The sequence below is a fragment of the Narcine bancroftii genome, chromosome 10 (assembly GCF_036971445.1).
Source record: "Narcine bancroftii isolate sNarBan1 chromosome 10, sNarBan1.hap1, whole genome shotgun sequence".
In the NCBI taxonomy this organism is placed as follows: domain Eukaryota; kingdom Metazoa; phylum Chordata; class Chondrichthyes; order Torpediniformes; family Narcinidae; genus Narcine; species Narcine bancroftii.
In genome coordinates this window covers 36,543,748-36,564,094 of record NC_091478.1, presented here as the reverse complement: position 1 = coordinate 36,564,094, position 20,347 = coordinate 36,543,748, and the positions used below count along the sequence as shown (strand labels likewise).

The 20,347-nt window shown below is 42.3% G+C and overlaps 1 protein-coding gene and 1 long non-coding RNA gene across 4 annotated transcripts in view; both read right to left on the bottom strand.

Annotated features, from left to right (window-relative positions):
- The window catches only part of LOC138744465 (cGMP-dependent protein kinase 1-like), a 592,254-nt gene that overhangs the window by 271,126 nt on the left and 300,781 nt on the right, over positions 1-20,347 (bottom strand). The window lies entirely within an intron of this gene.
- The window catches only part of LOC138744470 (uncharacterized), a 50,824-nt gene continuing 32,752 nt past the window's right edge, over positions 2,276-20,347 (bottom strand). The window contains exon 3 of the long non-coding RNA XR_011345555.1: positions 2,276-2,651. This is a non-coding gene — a long non-coding RNA (uncharacterized lncRNA). The remainder of the gene's footprint in view (positions 2,652-20,347) is intronic.

The following is a 20,347-nucleotide window of genomic DNA, read 5'->3' as shown; positions in this document are numbered from 1 at the left end:
ATGAATATGGCTGATTCTTAACTGCTCTCTGAACTAACCAAGCAACTAATTTCAAAGGATATTTAAGATAGATAATAAATAATGGTCTTACCAGCTCCATTTATTTCCGTAAATGAAAAAAAAAATCATTGTTAAATACTTCATAAAGACATAGATGTATAAACGGGTGTGGCGGAGATCACGTGGTTCTGTGAGCCTGTTGGTCTGTCAAGGTAAGATGGGTAGGCTTCTGGACTTTGTCTAATTCCTGGCAACAACCACAACACTAAATCTTACCCTCAAATCAGGCATTAGCTCTGGGTACTTGGCACTGAATCTCAAGCCAAGAAGGCTATAAAACTTCCAGTCCATCACGCGATTGCATCCTTGATACCTTATGCCCCACTAAGACCTCAAAGGTGATGGGTTTCTCATTCCACTAATATATGCCTCCCCCCAAAGTTTTAGAATCCTGCTGATTCAGTCTATACTCTTCTAGAACTCTCTCCAAGCCTCATCCCTCCTGACTGGTGAACTGACACCAGGGTATCATCTCTGCTGGCTCTGCCATAGTGGAGCTGGGGAAAGGAAGGCCATTGTGCATGAGATCTCGAGGTTTCTGGACTGCAGGACATTACTTCAGGGAGGGTGAAGCAGGATATGTTCTAGACTCAAGGAAGACCAATTTGTGCCACAATTTGAGGACAGCATTTCTCGCCCACATTTTGTGCATTAGTTGTTGGTTGTTGTTCGTCCTTCATAGTTAAAGATGACCATGACTTCAAAGTCATGACTTCAAAGTCAAATTGGAGATTGGTGGCTGTGGATCCAGAGGTGTTTGGTGAGGTCAATCCAGGCCCTGAAGGCTTGCCCACATGTGAGACACAAGTGGGTGGGTGCTGTCATGGCAGTGGATGCGCTTGGGCTTTGCGCACAGCACGCTTTTGTTGCACCTCGATGATAAGCCAGACTTCAGCTGCACGGGCTCCTGGGGTGATCTTGCTGAGCCAAGCTGGACGGTCGATGAAAAGGGACTCCCATGTGTTGATGTTGACATCACTGCTTTGAGGCAGTCTTTGTAATGTTTCTTCTGCCCCCCCCCCTCCCCTCCCCACCCACTGAGCACTTGCCCTGACACAGTTCTCTGTACAGCAGCTGCTTAGGTAATCGGCTGTCTGACATTCTGACCACATGTTCAGCCCACCTGGCTTGAGCTTTCAGGAGGGTATAGATGCTGCAGAGCCGAACTCACTCCAAGATTTCCGTGTCGGGGACTTAGTCCTGCCAACTGATGCAGAAACAGCACAAGTGAAAGTGGTTGAGCTGTTTGGCGTGTCTGCTGTAGACAGTCCAGGTCTTGCTGGCATAAAGGAGGATGGTAAGGACCACTACACAGTAGACCTTCAGCTTGATGGTAAGGCTGAGTCCTCTCCACTCCCTGATGTTCTCACAGAGTCTCCCAAAGGCGGAGCTGGATTTGGCAATCTTGTTGTTGACCTCAGTGTCTATGTTCACTGCGTGAGAGAGTATGCTGTCCAGGTAGGTGAAGTTGTGCATTATCCCCCATGTGAATTATTTATTTTGGTTATTTAGTAATTATAAGACTATTATTTTCTCTCCTATTTTAAGCTCTGCTGTTTCAGTGGTTGATTGATTTATTCCTTCTTGTTACCTTAAGAAGGAAAAAGTGAAATAAAACAAGAAGAAAAAAATGTAATGAAGCAAGCCCTCAAATAACCAATTTTCAGGTGCCTGTCAGTGAAGCTGTTGGCCGAAGCGTTCCAGAGTCAGGAACATGTTTTGAGGGACACATGAGTTTTGGTGCAGCCATTGCAAAGGTTCTGTAGCCTTAGGGTCATGTGGAGTTAGACCCTGTATAATTGACTTTCATGCCCCTCATGGATGCATTACTTACAGAAGAACTAGGAATGATGTTGGCACAGTGCAAGTGAACATATTGAAATGACTTTGTAACAATCACAGACAAAAAGTATCTATTATGAATAAAGTATGCTTTTAGATGTTCAGGTGAGACCAACCAGCTACTTCTCATTGTTGAATTCAACAAGGAAGTCTGGAAAAGCCGAGGTCGAGTGCAACACACAAACCTGCTGGAGAAACTCAGCAGGTCATGCACCATCCATAGGAAGGAAAGGGCAACCAAAGTTTCGGGCCTGGGCACTTTGTCATCTCTAAGGAAAAACAGGCAGGTACCTGAATAGTTTCCTATTGTGTCTCCTTATGCTCAAGGGCCAGGTACAATAGAGGTAAGAAAATAGGTCTGACAACAAGTAGGTTCACTAAGTCAATGATAAATGTTTAATAAGAAAATAAACAATATATGGGTTTGAGTTTTCTTTCCTTCCATCTTATTTCTGACTTAGATCTGTAGTTAAAGACAAATTTGAATACGTTCATTGAACTCCTTTGGAATGATGTTTGGCTGGATTGAGTAACAGATTAATTGCAGTGTTGATTCCTGCATCAATGTTATTCACGTTTAATTCTGAAATTTCATTCTGTCCTCAACCAAAATTGAATTGCTGCGAAGATCAGAATTGAATTTCTGATGATGTAAAACGTCATTCACTTCGGTGAACTCTGAAGGGTCTTATTAGATGCACTCACACGAATGGCTCATCGTAACCACGTAAAAGCTGAGGCAAGCTTCACTGAAATAAAAAAAAGATCTATCAGAGCTAATGGCCTGAACCACTTTCGAATTGAAATTCTTGAACAAATACTTACTTTGGTCATATTCAGAAAGAATTTTTTTCTCAAATATAAAAGCAGACATGACACATTATGGCACTGAAATCTTGGTGTTCCTGCACTTTTCTCATTAATTGCAATCTTATCTTAAAAGAGTCATGGACAATGTACCTGCTCGGGTATTGAAGGATTATGCAGACCAAATGACAGAAGTCTTTAAAGACATCTTCAACCCCTCAGTGCAGCAGTCCATCGCTCCCATAGGGTTCAAGTCAGCCAGCATCATCTCAGTTCCCAAGAGGGTGACTAAAACAGGCCTCAAAGACCACCACCCTGTGACACTGATCTCCACCATTATGAAATGCTTTGAGTATCTGGTGATGGAATGCATCAAAGCATACCTCCGAGAGACACTGGCCCCATTTCAATTCATCTGTAGAAGAAACCATTCCACAGATGATGCTATAGTCTTGTTCCTTCACTCTGTTCTTACCCACCTAGAGAACGAGGCTTCACACACCAGGCTGCTGCTCATTGACTTCAGCTAGGCATTTAACACTATCATTCCCCAGAGGCTGACGGAGAAGCTGTCCTCGCTGGGACTCAACACCAGTCTCTGGAACTGGATCCTGGACTTCCAAACGGAAAGACCACAGTCTGTCCGGGTCGGTAGCACCATCATGCTGAACCCTGGCGCACTGTTCATGCTACTGACTCACGAATGCATCGCCAGATCCAGCTCCAACAGTGTCATCGTGTTTGGAGATGACACAACAGTCGTCGGCCTCATCAGCAACAATGATGAGTCGCACTACAGAGAAGATGAGAAATGGCGCGAGAGAAGCAACCTAAGTCTCAATATGGGCAAGATAAAGGAGTTGATTGTGGACCTCAGGAGGACCAGGAATGACTACCCTCCACTACCCATCAACAAGTCTGTAGTAGAGAGAGTGGGGAGTATCAAATTCCTTGGAGTTCACTTAACTAGTAATCTGTTGTGGACACACGCTTGTCCTCACTTGTCAGGAAGGCGCAACAGCAACTGAATTTCCTGAAAAGACTGAAGTTGGCATGGCTACTGGCCACCATTATGTTAACCTTCTATAGGAGCTCTATCAAGAATGTTCTGGCTGGCTGCATCACAGTGTGGTATGGTTCCTGCAGAGAAATGGATCAGAATTTAACCCACAGGCCATAAGAGTGGAAGAGTGGATCACTGGAGTCTACCTCGTTCCCCCAGCCACCCCCCCCCACCCATCGATGTGATCTACCGGGATCGTTGTCTAAAGAGTGCACTCAAAATCAATGAAGGCCCCTTCCACACAGCATCTTTCAGCTGCTCCCGTCAGGGAAGAGATACAGGAGCATCAGAGCCAATACAACCAGGCTGAGGAACACTTTTTCCCACGGGCAGTGAGAACGCTGAACAACCAAAGGAACGGCTCCACACTAACCCTCCAAGACTCTCATATTCGTGAAACAATATTTACTTATTGATTCAACAGATAAAATACTTGTCCTGCATATGTATTGCTTGTCTGTATGGCTGTTATATCTGGTTGTGTGTCTGCTTGTTTTGCTCCGAGGACTGGAGAACGCTGTTTTGTCTGTTTTTTTACATGTACAATCAGATGACAATAAAGTTGACCTGACTTGAATGTGTCACAAAAATATCTTTCTGGCAAACCTCAATATGTTGAGACTAGTATCTGTTTGGGATAGAGAACAAACACTTGATAAAGAGATAATTTTAAAAAATCATTTGCAGGTTGCATTTAATCTCTTTACACCTACGGCTGCGTGGCTCGGCACAATTCGAATGTGATACAGCTACATTTTCCACTTTTTACAGCATTCATTGACTAAATCACTAACAAAAGTATGGTCTGAACTTGGGCAACAACATTCGAGATCAAGGTCAGAAAACTGTGCATTTTATTAGGTAAAAATTGAGGTTCATCAATAAGAGAAAACAATCATATGACGCACTATCAGAAAGACCTGTTCACAGTGAGTGATTCAGCTTTAACTAGCAGATGACAGGGCCATTTGCAGAAGACTGCTGAAGCTGTTAGTTGGAACATATTGATTACATTTAATGTACGGTGAATATTTGGGAGATTACATTAAAGTAGATGATATATTACAGGAGAAATTTAGGATCCTGATATGGAGTTTATTATCATAAACATTTTAGAATGTGGATATGCACCAAAATTCTTGCTTACTGCAGCTATAACCACCTATATGACACATTACTATTTATTTAGAATCGAGCCTGCCCCAATCATTAAACACTTATATGATACATAATTACTTTATTTAGAATTAATTCGGAGCTTGTGATCCAAATTTCCCCAATAATGTTCTAATAGTTGCTTGATTTCAAACCTTAATATTTACTTTGTTCCAAAGAAAATTTTAGATCAAATAGTTTAACCACTCTCTGAATGGTTTTGATTGGTGGGCTGTGACCCCTGATCCACTGCTGATAGAAATAGGATGACATGGGCAAGTACAAATGAGGAAAGTCAGGATTCTGTCGACACATAATCCCTTGACTGTAGGCCAACAATTGTTTTATGTTACTTATTTAAATGTGTTCTTGTGATGTGGGCATCATATGACTTGTTCGCCATTTCAGAAAGCATTTAAGGATCAGTTACAGAAGTAAGAGACTGGAGTCACAAATGGGTCTATACAGATGCCCAAAATTAAGATTTATGGCACTGATTCCTCAGTACTACTGATTTTTTTTTTCCCACCCTGCAGCAGAGCACAATCACCTTCAACTCCAGATCAATTTCTGCTGCTCAGGAAATCTAAATGGATGTTATTGGTTGTGAATCACCTCACTTTATCTGGAATAATTTCTGCGTTCGATGCTAATCTAATGGGATCGTTCCTTCTCCAACACTATTTTTTAGAGAACTGCCAGAAATGACACTCCAGGATCATTCAGGTTTCAATATCTCTACTCCAAAATGAGACTCCATTCATGAGAGCCCCAGTATTTATCAGACTCCCTCCTGCCATACGCAATTCCCACCATATCAAATTCTTCAACCCTTGATTGACCCTGGCCCTGACCTCAGAACTCTTCATCAAGTCCACATTTTCTTGAACAAGTTAGTGGTCTTGATCTACTGCCAAATGCACCCATCACTGAACCTAAGCCCCAATGGTTTTCAATGCTATCACCATGCATCATAACTCTCTTAGGCGCTCCCCCCACCCCCCCGCCCATGAGCTTAATTTGCTGTATGTGTAGAGATTCAATCAATTCTGTTTTCACTGGAGTTTGGGAGGAAAAGTAATCTAATTCAGTGGTGTTTCAAAATGCTCCTCTAAACTCGAGGCCAAAAGTGCTCTGTGATTAGTAAGGGATGGCTTAGTTTGAAAACCACTGTTAAGCGTATACAGAGCCGTTGTCATACCCACACTCCTGTTCGGCTCCGAATCATGGGTCCTCTACCGGCATCACCTATGGCTCCTAGAACGCTTCCACCAGCGTTGTCTCCGCTCCATCCTCAACATTCGTTGGAGCGACTTCATCTCCAACATCGAAGTACTCGAGATGGCAGAGGCCGACAGCATCGAATCCACGCTGCTGAAGATCCAACTGCGCTGGGTAGGTCACGTCTCCAGAATGGAGGACCATCGCCTCCCCAAGATCGTGTTCTATGGCGAGCTCTCCACTGGCCACCGTGACAGAGGTGCACCAAAGAAGAGGTACAAGGACTGCCTAAAGAAAGCTCTTGGTGCCTGCCACATTGACCACCGCCAGTGGGCTGATCTCACAAACCGTGTATCTTGACGCCTCACAGTTCGTAGGGCAGCAACCTCCTTTGAAGAAGACCGCAGCGCCCACCTCACTGACAAAAGACAAAGGAGGAAAAACCCAACCCCCAACCCCAACCCACCAATTTTCCCCTGCAACCACTGCAACCGTGTCTGCCTGTCCTGCATCGGACTTGTCAGCCACAAACGAGCCTGCAGTTGATGTGGACATTTACCCCCTCCATAAATCTTCGTCCGCGAAGCCAAGCCAAAGAGTTTGAAAACCACTGTTTTAATCGTACCTCATTGACTCGTTAAGTGCACGATTTCACAACTCCAGAAGAAATGGGCCAATGACAATTTTTCTCAAGCAAAATATTTCAGTTACAATTAGGACTAGAGCTGTGGTTCTCAACCTTCCCTTCCCACTCACAGACCACCTGAAATGACCCCACAGAGCACATGACATAGGGATTGCTTACAGTGGAATGTGAGTTTGGGGGCAGTTTAAAAACCACTGATCTCATTGAAATTTACAAAATTCTAAATTGGCAAGACAAATTTTTCCTGGTTTGTTATAGATTTTGGGAATCGGGTAAAAAGGAGATGACCAATTACCATATTTTTACTTGTATAACACACGTGCATATAATGTGCAGAAAATCCTAAATTGTGTAAAAATATTTTCGTATAACACGCACCCACATACACCACATGGATATAATATTCTCAATTCAGACTGACAAAAGCAATTTGCATTTAAATGGAACATGAAACAAAGCTCTTACCAATATCTGCCGCTGTTAATCTCCCACAATTAACACCCAATCAATGTACCCCAGATGATATCCTGCTACAACACATTAACAAGCTTTGGAGAGCAATCAATTAAATAGATTGAAGACAGGCTTTTGAATTCAGCAGGATTTTAATTCTAATATTGTCTCAAATCAAAGGCACTTGATATGTTAATCTCCTCCCTCAGGGAGAGGTCTGGGCAATTAACATTGATAAGGTGTAGTGCCCTCGCCAGAATGTCCTGTTTATAGGAATACCATAGCATTCAGTTCAAAGAGATATTCCTAAGATCAAAATTTCCCACACAAACTATAAATTGTGCACGTTCTTTCATTGCCGCTATTACATTCTCATGCTCACTATACATTGCATCTTTCCCATGGCTGCTCTAAATTGAATGCGTTCTTTTAATGCAGCTATTATATTCCTATGTCCACTATAAATTGCTGGTTTGACTTTCCACACTCACTATTAATTGTGCGCATTCTTTCAACATGTAAAAAATATCCCCGTATGATGTGTGCATTATATGTGTAAGAATACTGTCGTTCACTCAGAAGGTGATGAACTGTGAAATATTTTGCCCACAGAAAGTTGTGACAGTCAAATGGTTGAAAATATTTAAGAGATACCTAGACGTCAAAGGTTTTGACACATTGATTGGTACATTAAGCTCAAAAGAACAAAGGCCCTATCCTGTTCCTACTGTCCATATACATGTATCTTTCCCACCTCCCACAACCCCTCCAGTGTGGAAATGCACAGCATTTACAGCAAAGAGTCTTTTCCCTGAAGAATATTAATGAATTAGATGAATGTTTTTGGTACAGTTTAAGATCAGCACAGTGTGCTTCACTGACATCCTCTTTCATTTTGCAGGTTTAAAAAAAAATTAAACTGATTTAAAAATACTCCCTTTCCCTGTGACGAGATATTTTCTTCTCAGCAGAATGCCCTCCCACTCCCTTCCCCCCACCCCACCACTACACATAACATTCAGATTGAAACACAATTCCTGCCTGCCAGAGAACCCAACTTCACAGCTCGCTCATTTGATTGCCATTCTTATCAAGGCTCGTTCCTAAGTGCCAAAAGGTTTAAGTCATGTCTAGATGTATTCTAAGAAGCATACAAGGTTTTTGTGTACAATCGCCAGTTCTAGTGAACAGTATATGTCAGCGAGACCATCAAGATGATTACAAGATGGTGCACCATCTCCTTCACTAATCTTCAAGTGAGCTACGACTAAATAAACCACCTGGATGATCTTTATCTGTTGACTTTTCCTGATGAACTAAAGAAAATTTAAAATCGAAGCACAATTTCAATGCCCCTCAATGCCCCTGTGATCTTTTTCTCCTGGATGACATGTAGGTGTACTCTGGAGATGAGACACAAATCTGGCAAATTTATGCTCATGCAAATTTATGAATGAGCTGTAATGTACTCATCATACCTCAATGAAGACTTTATATGCACACTATTTGCATAAGCTCGTTTACCAGCAGGGTGAATGGTTTATTATATTTTGCTCAATGTATTACCATTGAAGGACACAAATTCTTGTGATGTGCACTTAAAATGGAAGTGGGGACCTTGGATTATGAGCCTGACAGCACTTAAAGGAGTCAGGATGAGCTCATTCATTTATGACTATTATTTGGGTTATTGTTCTTTGTTCCCCTGAATAACCTCAACAACATAGTCCTATCCCTTTTCCACATTATAAGCAGACTCTGATATTATTCTCCCTGGAAGACAGGCTGCATCAATACGATGCTGTTCTCTCTTAACTATAAATGACAATCAACCCAATTATCCCTCCAATCACAATCTGTTAAATCTCACTGGTCCAGAGAGTAAATGCCCCCCCCCCCCCAAAATAAAATGGAGTTACTGGGCAGAGTGGGCAAGGGACATTTTGTTCAAGGAATAATTGCTCCAAAATGTTGAGGGGCAGTCAGAGGGATTGAGACCATAAGGCAGTGGTTCTCAACCTTTTCCTTTCCCACTCACATACACCTTTAAGTAGTCCCTATGCCATCGGTGCTCTGTGATTAGTAAGGGATTGCTGAAGGTGGGATGTGAGTGGGAAGGGAAGGTTGAGAGTAATTGTTACTGAAATATTCTGCTTGAGAAAAATTGCCATTGGCCTACTTCCTTCGGAGTTATGAAACCGTGCACATAACGAGTCAATTAGGTACGATTAAAACTTTTTCTTTCCATCCCCATACCACCTGAAGCAATACCTTACTAATCACAGAGCACCAATGACGTAGGGAATACTTAAAATGGTATGTGAGTGAAAAGAAAAATGTGGGAATCACTGCCATAAGGTTTATGTTGGGAATGGTAGTGGTACAAGGTAGATTGAGGAGGAGGGTGTACAAGGTATTAGTGAATGTTGGGGAATTTGAGAGTTGGCATAACAGGGAAGAATTGTACTTAAGGTGAATGACCTGAACTAGATTTCCTCAATGGTGATCACCAGGGATTAGATCTTACTTCTAGAGTCCATCTTTAGAAAAATGATGATGTAGGCCTCATAAAATGTTGCCACCTATAAACAGAAGACACCGGGCTCAGATCAAAGAGAGCTGGGTGTTTTAAAAGACACGGATAGAGAGAGTTCGGGGGATATCAGCTAAATGCAGGCAAATGGAATGGGCTTATTTATACAACTTCAGTTGGGATGAATGTAATTGGCAAATGGGTCTGTTTCCACACTGCAAAATTCTAGAGCCTAATTTTTAGGCCACTGCTATGTTATAATAGTCAACATGGACATTGGGACAATTGAGCAGCTTCCTACACACTAAAAGAGAGATGAGCTACCAGAGAGGTCCTAAGTCGTTCCACATGAAAACCAGAAGGTGATGAGCTGATTACAATGAAAGGCTGCCCTTGCCTCTCACTAGTGTATCTTGGTCTTGGAGATTACCTTTTCACTCTACAAAGTTTTCACTGGTGGTTCCTCCACCATTAAAATGTGCCTTTTACCAGGATGGGATGTGACCTAGGTCAATGGGTATGATAAAGCAGACTGCCTCCAATTTTCAGTGTCCCATTTCATAAAGCATGGATCCATACCCATCTCCGGAAAATATATGGCACCTTTATGGAATCTTCCTTTCATTTTAGTTTTATGTCACAAGATTCGACCTTTTCTGTCCTTCTCTGGACCTGACTCCATTGGTACCATTTTCACAAGGTAAAATACTGCTGGAGGAACTCAGCAGGCCAAGCAGCATCTGTGGATGGAACTGGACAGTCAACATTTCGGGTCGAGACCCTCTTCATCTGAACTGACCCAATTTTCACCTGAGTCACAAGGTTACAGCTTGAAGTATCGCGGCAGAAAGTTGTGCAAGAAGAGGAATGCACTGTGTGGTACAGAGGGACTTCAATGTTGGGGCGCTATCGGGCAGCCAAGATGTATTATCGAAGCCCTATTGATAAATTCCTATGTTGCTGTGGTATTATTTCAAAGAACTAACCCCTCCCCCCAAAACTCCTGTTGTCCCAAATCGTATGTATCCATTTATCCTTCAGTCTATTTTTTTTTAAATCCTGTTGGTGTTTGTGGGAGCTTGTTCTGGTGGGATAAGTTGGCAACCGTAGTTCCTTCATCAAGGCATTTGAGTGGTGCTGGAAAAGAGGAAAAATGCAGATGCCAGAAATCAAAAATGAAAACAGAAAGTGTAAGAAATACTCAGTAGGCCAAGCAGTGTCCATTAGATTATGTTTCAACTCATTGATATTTCATCAGGAGTAAAGGGGAGGGAGAGAAGAGAACAAGGAGGATATCGGTGATAGGATTAAGACCAAGTGAGACACTGATGTTAATAGTGGAAATGTTAGCTGCAACAGCGTCGTGAAGGCTTGTTAAATGTAAACAATCTGTTTGGAAAAGATGAATTTTTTCCCCCCCTCTCTCTCGTTTGTCCTTAATCATCTTCTCTAATTCATAGCTCACTTCGACAGATCACATGCCAAAACCCAGCCACATTCAGCCAGCACCACCACGACTTTCATCACAGTCTCCTATACTTCCCCAAGCTATCACAAATGCCTCCTTTGTTCTCTCTGATGCACTACCTTTCTCTGCAACAAAACGAGCTGCTTTCTTCACTTTGCCCTAGTGCAAGGTGAAAACAGAAAAGATGGAAATAACTTGCCGCAGAAGCCACATTTCTGGGATGAAAAAAAAATTAGCTTTTTAATTTTTTTTAAATCAAAAATAATGCAAGGTTATCAGCCTTAAATGTTAGCTCAGTTCTTCTCTCTGCAGCCACTGCTTGAGCAACATTTTGTTTTTTTTCTTCAGTCATTGAACCATACAGCAGGTAAACAGGCCCTTCACCCTAACTTCTAATCTCATTTGCCTGTGTTCATCCCATATCCCTCTAAACCTCACCTTGCAACCCCTCACACTTTTCTGATTTCAGTTCCACGTCCCATTCTTGGTGGCCATTCCAAAGGAGGAAATGGTCATCGCTTACATATATAGCATGTCTGCATTTGTTGTTTTATTAAAAACATATTGTAAACTTGGATATCCATTTGGATCTCGCACCCCAACATTGCAGTTCCTCTGTACCACACTGTACATTCTTCTTGCACCACATTCTGCAGTGATACTCCAAGCCATAACCTTCTGGCTCAGGTGAAAATGGGGTCAATTCAGATGAAGGGTCTCGACCCAAAGCGTTGACTGTCCAGTTCCCTCCACAGATGCTGCCTGGCCTGCTGAGTTCCTCCAGCAATATTTTAGTGCCAAAAGCATTATCATCCCAATCATAAATAACAAGAGGACCTGGCACCATCCCTGCTGCATACCACTGGTCACAGGCCTAAAACAAAAGTGCATTGCTTTCTAGCAACAAACGAGGCAGATGATGATGGGATCCATATCGAAAGACAACTACTGGAGGAACATATTAGGTTGAACAACATCAGTGGGAGGGAAATGAATTGTCAGTATTTTGGATCAAGGCCCTGCTTCAAGACTGAAGCGGAGAGGGAAGATAATTAATTATTTCTGGCTTTCATTCAATCCTTTCTAAATGCCCTCCTCTCTCTTAGCTGCTCTGACAATTAGTTGTCTCTCTCTTCTCACGTGTTTTGAGGTCTCATCCAAATTGCCTACAGAGCACATTCCTCTTGGACTTCATCCTCAACAACATTTCTCGGGCAATGGAGGACAACTAAATCTCCGAACAAAAAGAACCAGCAGGATTGAAGAGAGAAAAGAGAATGGTTGACAAAATTAAGAATGATTTCAGATTGCAAATATTTAGCACCAGTCAAATTAATCAGTCAAGGCCGATGTGAAAATTACAATATAAAAAATGCAAACGAGGAAATGCAAAAATGGAAAAATATCAAGTTTTCAGAGATATTAGTAGTGCTTTGAATAGGATGACTTTAAGAATATAAATATTATCACATTTGAGGTTGTGGAACATTGTTTCAAACTGGAATCAAAAGTTACAGCACAACTTTGAATTAAGATCCTGATAACATTGAAGCCAAAAGTCCACGTAACTCTTTCTGACCCTGATATAAATTTACAGCAGGGAAATTGCTTTATCTTGAAATGCAATTTACTACTTGGTCTCCTGCTGTGGGAATAGTCTTCGATGACCGAGCTTCCAGAATCTACAAGGCATGGAGGAGAAGGCCATTGTTTCAATAGACATTTTCACACCGCAGGCAAGCGGTGACCCTACTTTTTCCCGGAGAAATTCCCAGGACTTCAGGACCTCCTGGGCCTTTCACACCACGGTCCAAATTCCTGGGAATTTGCTCTCCCCAGCAATTTAGGGGAGTGTCGGCCCCCAACCGATGACACGTTACGCACTGACAGGAGTAAGAGCAAGCTCCCCCCCAACTGTTGATTTCCCACCCACACCCTCCCCTCCTCACGTGTCTCTCACCCACCCACTCCCTCCCATCGGTTGGTCACCCGCCCATCCACCACCCCCCCTGTGCTTTGGCACTTCACGACGGTGGCACAATGCAGGATGAATGACCGACTTCATTTCCCATAATCCCTCATGCAGCTGGACCCGCTCTTGGAAATATAGCTGCGTGAAAGATTATGGTTAATGAGAACGACCACTCATCCCACATTGTGCTGCCTTCGCAACAGGCCGAAGTGACCCACTGTCCTCTACTGGTAAGTATCTCTTCATTTTAATTGCTTATGTGTCGCAGCACGCAAGCGCTGGCATCACGAGGTTTCCCTGCTTGGCCATTTGGTTCTTGACATTGCAGGGAGAGGGTGGTCTAGGAAAATTTCCCAGGGTCATGGCCTTACCTCGTGGGTAGGGTTGTAGACCCCGTTTAAAATTCCCAGGCTGATCTTTTCACAGCACTTCCTGGGAAAATTTCCAGGGAATCTCCATTTTACAATGCAATGTGAAAAGGACTAATGAAGTTGGGACAAGAGCTGCTTCAGGGAAGCAACAATGTCAATCATCTATTATTTAGATGCAGTATTTTGTATTGAATTACACATGGGTTGGCTACTCAGAATAATATTGCATTCATTTTGATTTCACAAACTAGACTCCAAACAATGAATAAGTGTATGCAAGAGAAAGAAAACTCTCTCATCATCTCCATGTTATTAGGGCCAAGATCTCATTTATGTAGATGGTGAACAAGCAGAATACCAAAGCAGTGCTTAATAACTTAAGTGTGCTCGCTCTCTCTCTCTCTCTCTCTCTCTCTCTCTCTCTCTCCCTCTTTCATTGAAATATGCTAAACTGATGCTGCAGATGATGGGAACTTGTTGAAAATGGCTGACTGGCTGGAATGAACAAGGAATAAGGAACAGTAGCAGAATAAATGCTATGCGATGGACATTGAAGGTGTCTAGACCTTGGCTTTTGGAGTAAACATGGCCCACCAGTCAGGGGTTGCAAGGTGAGGTTGAAAGGGATATGGGCTGAACACAGGTAAATGGGATTAGCATGGTTTGCATCGAGAAGTTGTTTACCTGCTGTATGGCTCAATGATTGAAGCAAAAACGGAAAATGTTGGTCAAGCAGCATCTGCAGAGAGAACTGAGCTAACATTTAAGGCTGATACTTCTATTAGTTCTGATAAAAAATATTAAAATGTTTACTCTTTTTCTCTTCCCACAAATGCGGCTTGTTGTGGCTAGATATTTGCCTATGAACTGATTACACCATATTTATAAGCCAGTTTGATGCCAGCACTGATGTTCTGGATTACTAACACTTTAGTGCTAGAAACACTCAAAGGGTCAGTTCTGAGCGAATGGTCTCCAGCTAGAACCATTGTCTCTGCCCTTCTTTCTGCAGATGCAGCCTGACCTGCTGAGTGTTTCGAGCAATATCTGTTTTTAATTTGGAATTTCAGCATCTGCAGTTTCTGATTTTCAACTGTAATTCAGAGTCTTTAATAGTCTGCTTTTGCATTGCAACAGAAATTTAAAGGTAAATTTACAAAACTAGATGACTGGAATAACCTTAACATCAAACTCGCAGAAAGGGTGATGCTGTTGTGGTCTGGAGCACTCACCTCTACCTCTCCGAAGCCAGATGACAGAAAACCTCCTCTTACTTATCCTTTGAGCAGGACGCCACCAGGAAACATCAGGCAACCATCTCCTGCATCCGCAATTATCTTATCACTTCCAGTGATCTTCTTTGCACAGCCTCTAAACTCACTGTTTTCATATCCCACACTCCCAGATTCTACTAAGATCCACAAACCCATTGTTCCCACATGATCCTGGCTGTCAAACTGGTATCCTCAACTCCATTATGTCCCCTTTGGTCCATTCCCTTTCCATATACATCCAGGGCCTCTTCATCGCTCTCCACCAGTTCAACAGCTTTCACTTTCCCTGGCCTGGGCTTCATGATTGTCACCATGGATGCCCAGTCCTTTATTTGCGGTTGCCAACATGTTGGCAACCCTCAGTAGCACGATGGAAGCATTCATGCACTAATTTTGAACTCTAATATCAAAGTTACAGAAAAACAAAAGCAAAATAACCAGCATTTTGATGTCAAGGACACAGGTATAAACTGTAGGAGATTTTTCAACTGTTCATTATTCAGCAAACCCTCACTGAAACTTTCTTGAATAAGTCAGAATGCCAACTCACAGGCTCTATAAAAAGCCCTGGAGCACCTGCATACATCAGGATGCTCTTTATTGACTGCTCTATTCTCTATACTCCGATGACTGTGGCTCAGTACGGCAACACCATCTACAAATTCGCTGACGATACCATGGTAGTGGGTTGTATAAAAAGGGGCGATGAATCAGCATGTCAGGTGCTCCGCTGAATTGTCACATTATTTCAAAAGGTACATCTTGTCACACACCATTCTAACTCAATTATTGTGGTCCACTGAGATTTTCTCTGCTTTAAAACTATTGTCTGGCAATTGCTGAGAAACAGATATTGGCTTGTAATGTTTACGAAGCACTCCACTCGACAGAACCCACTGCAGATGTTGCACGTGGTAGGCTTCAAGGTACAAACTATTAGCGTTTGACTGAGGCTGCTCACTTGTAAAGGGATGATTATTTAATTCCAAATTAGGATTCCTAGTCATTGACAAAAGGCAGACAACATAATTTATAATTATCTTTGAGAACAGCAAAAATACCATTTTGTTCGTAGATATCCAGGGAGAAATGGATAGAATGACAGATGTAGATAAGGTAGGATCGAGGGGTAAGAAAAAGATAGATACAGAGGTGACTGAGTCAATGTATGGTAATGGCATATTGTTGGAAGATTCAACTTACTAGATATTTGAAAAGACAGGGATGGCCTGCCACAGCAATTGGAGCAGAGACCATTGCCCGGAACTTAAAATCTCTCCCTTTCATATGGAAATCTAATAGGCTGATAAAGTATTCCCAACATTTGTTTTGGTTCCAGTCGCCAGGAATAAAAAGGAGAATCTGTCTCCCCTTGGGGAGGCTAATGAATTCCAGGGAGGCTGAACAGGGGGTGTCCCCTCTCAGTGTCCAACTCTCATCTCCCAGATAACCCCAGGAAAGAGCCATTGGGAGTCTATGTAATCGAAAGATGCTTCCCCAATGCAAATCGTCCCCGAGTCATTGGCATAATGACACCAACACAGTGAACCAATAATTAGCCAAGAAGATCCGGATGATAGTGCTGTAGTGCAGATCAACTGACATCAGCGTAACACTTCCATAAATGATTCTTCCGTCCTCCTACGCCAATGACCTGATACATATCCTCTGTGTTTTCCAATAGTAGCATCTTGCTCAAACAACTATGACCTCTGCACAAACCATACTTCCCTCACATCAGCTCTACTCTGCGGGCCTAAGCACTATTTTTTCATATCCAGAATTCTCTCGATTGCTGCTCAACATTGGCATTGGTTGATGACCAATGTAGCCATCGCAGCTGAGAACGATGCTTATAACACTGGCGTTCATTGAGTATGGTGATGCATTGAAATTTTGACATTTAAAACTAGTGAAGTGCACCATCATTCAGCAATGAGAACTCCCTCATGAAATTCCTCTTAAGTCATTACAGAAATTGACCATTTTAAGGTACCACACAATTGATTTTGTATCTAAGATGGAAGCATCAGGACATGCAACACTGAATATGTCCACAATAATCTCAAGTTTTCAATTTCACTAATTTTCTCTCACCTAATTCAGTATCGTTTTGGCTCTCATTAGATGTAGCTTCAAAATCTGCATGGTCATGGCAGGGGAGTTGGCAGAGCTGACCATCACCAGCCACCTTTGTCACCAGCAGTTTGGAGCTTTATGTAGCCACCATCCACCTGCTGCCAGAGAGCATCAGGTTTCAGGAGGCTAACCTGGGTATTAAGAGAATTTATGATCCCATGCTAACATTTTTGTTTCTGGGTTTGCCTGGAATTCTTCTCTCACAAGTTTTCTAGGGGTGTCTGTTCTGCCTGAAAGTGGCATCACAGGTGCAGAGGGTTGTAAAAAGAGCTTCTGGCATATTGGCCTTCATACATCAAACTATTGAGTATGGGAGCTGGGATGTTATGGTAAAATTGTATAAAACATTGGTGAGGCTAAATTTGGAGTGTTGAGTGCAGTTTTGGTCACCTAATTACAGGAAAGATATCGATAAGATAGAAAGAGTGCAGAGAAGATTTTCCAGGATGTTGCACTGACTTCAGGAACTGAGTTGCAGGGAAAGGTTAAACAGATTAGGACTTTATTCCCTGGAGTGTAGAAGAATGAGGGTAGGTTTGATAGAGGTATTTAAAATTATGAGGGGGATAGACAGAGTAAATGAAGATAGGGTTTTTCCTCAGAGGGTAGGTGCGATATAAACCAGAGGACATGGGTTAAGAGTGAAAGGGGAAATGTTTAGGGGGAACGTGAGGGAGAACTTCTTCACACAGGGAGTGTGGATTGAACTGACAGCTGAGGTGGTCAATGTTAACATTTAAGAATAATTTGGACAGGTACATGGATGGGAGAGGTATGGAGGGCTATGGACTGGGTGCAGGTCAGTGGGACGGCAAAATAAATGGTTCAGTCCAGACTAGCAGGGCCGAAGGGACCTGTTTCTGTGCTGTAGTGTTCTATGGTTCTAAATTAAACTGGAGAAGATGCAGAAAAGATTTGTGAGAATATTGCTCATACTGGACGGCTGAGATGCTGGATAGACTTGGAACTTCTCTCTGGAGGCTAAGGTGAGAATCTAATAAAGTTCTATAAAATCACAAGGGGCAGACAGAAGGTAAACAGTCATAGAATGTTTTCCCATGGATAAGGAAATCAAAAACTAGAAGACATAGATGTAAGGTGAGAAGCAAAAGGGACCTGAAGGGCACCTTCTTCAAATAGAGGGTGGTGGGTACATGGAACAAGGTCCCAGAAAAAAGAGTTAGAAGTGGGGATTATTGTCATATTCAAAAGGCCTGTAGAAGGTACATGGATAGAAAATGTTCAGAGGGATATGGGCTGAACGCAGGCATACAAGGCTATCTTTACAAGATGGGCAGACGTGCCAATTTCTGTGTTGTATTCTATGTCTCTCAGTTATTGAAATGTTTTATCCCTCACTATCTCAAGAGTTGCACATCCTGATCTAGTCATTAGCTGTGAACATCTGGCAAAGTCAGAACTTCCACCCATCCAAAGGACCCCCTTCAACTGAATGGCTTGCTGGGTCATTAAAAAGATGGCAAAGAGCTAATTAGATTGCTGCGAGACTAAAGATACGTATAGGATGACGCTTTATCCTCCCCCCTGAAAGACGTGAGGGAAACAGATAGTTTTATGCACCAACCTCATCAACAGCTTTATGAATTCCAGATTTAATTACGGTTAGCATCGTTAGTGCAGCAGCTAGCATGCCATTACATGGCCAGCAACCCAGATTTGAATGTGGCACTGTCTGTGAGGAGTTTGTATATTCTCCCAGTGTTTGCATGGGTTTCCTCCAGGTTCCTCCCACATTCCAAAAATGTACGGGATTAGTACTATAGGTTAATTGGTCACATACTTGGGCAGCAGGGGATCATTATCGTGCTGTATCTCACAATTAAAAATTAAATTAAGTGATTTTGAATTCTTCAAATCTGGTGCTAGAATTGAAACTCATGCCATTAGATCCATGGCCCAATGCTTCAGCTATTATTACAGTTAGTGAACCACCATGTAATTGAGTGTAATTTAACTCAGTGTAAATACAGTGGAGGGACAAAGAAACACCTTATCATATCATAATTGGACATAGGTAGTGACTTTGTCTGAACAATAAAACTTAGAGATCCATGGATCATTCACGATTATTTGTTCTTTGCCCTAGTCGCAAATCATGAAGGTACCTTGTCTCACACAAAGACTGTAGATGCTAGAATATTGAGCAAACAAAGAATTGCTGAAGGAACTCAGGTGGGTCAGACAGTCTACATGGATAAAAATGACCAAACAAGGTTTTGGGTCTGGCCCTTATACTGACACCATTGGTACATCATCTCAAACCATTTTCGACGTACTGACAACAGGATTAAGTTGCAGATTGCACTACTTCTGGAATGAAGAATAGACTTTATGGTATTTCCCATGTTTAGGCCATAACATATTCTCTGACGTAACACATAAAACCTTGGTGAAAATGGGAGCAAATATTTAGCCAGTGGAGAGCCTTGGTCGTGGTTAGCTCTTAGCAGATGTTTGCATAAAGTTGCCTAGGATGAAGAGCCGGTTGATGCTATTCACCATTGGGGTGACTCTTTTAAAGCATCTCCTTATCCCTGCTTATTAAGAGTCTTATTAGTACATTATTAAGTATAATATTAAGTTTGTCTGTGAACTTGGGGGAGGGGGGTTAATTATGATTATGGTAAGCGTAGCAATTAGTGCAACAGTCACGAATGGTGTTCAAATTTAAATTCACATGTAAAGTGAACTTTACACAAGTAAGGACTACAATATGGACTCTTTTCAAATTACATTTTTCAACTGCTTATTCTTAATTCTAATGACTTCTTTGGCTTGGCTTCGCGGACGAAGATTTATGGAGGGGGTAAAAGTCCACGTCAGCTGCAGGCTCGTTTGTGGCTGACAAGTCCAATGCGGGACAGGCAGACACGATTGCAGCGGCTGCAGGGGAAAATTGGTTGGTTGGGGTTGGGTGTTGGGTTTTTCCTCCTTTGCCTTTTGTCAGTGAGGTGGGCTCTGCGGTCTTCTTTGTATTGGTTAGGCATTTGTACAAGTGAGCCTCAAGCAACCGGAAAATTCGCAAATCCAACATCTACCAAACCCCGTAGGCGTCCAATACCAGGGGTTTTACTACACAAAGAAACCAAATGAATCAGTGCAAGCAGAGAAGATGGCATTGTTTTGCTGAACTAGAGTCATAGGATGAGGCTTTGGGCCCATTGGTTTAAAAATCTGCGTGTACCACCTGAAACCCGTCATGTTCACCAGAAGCAAAATTATTAGCAGTCAAATGCGCACGTGATTATTCAACAAATAAATGCTTTGGAATCCAAATTTTTTTTTAACTAAAGCAACAGAACAGAGAAATCTAGAGTTCAGT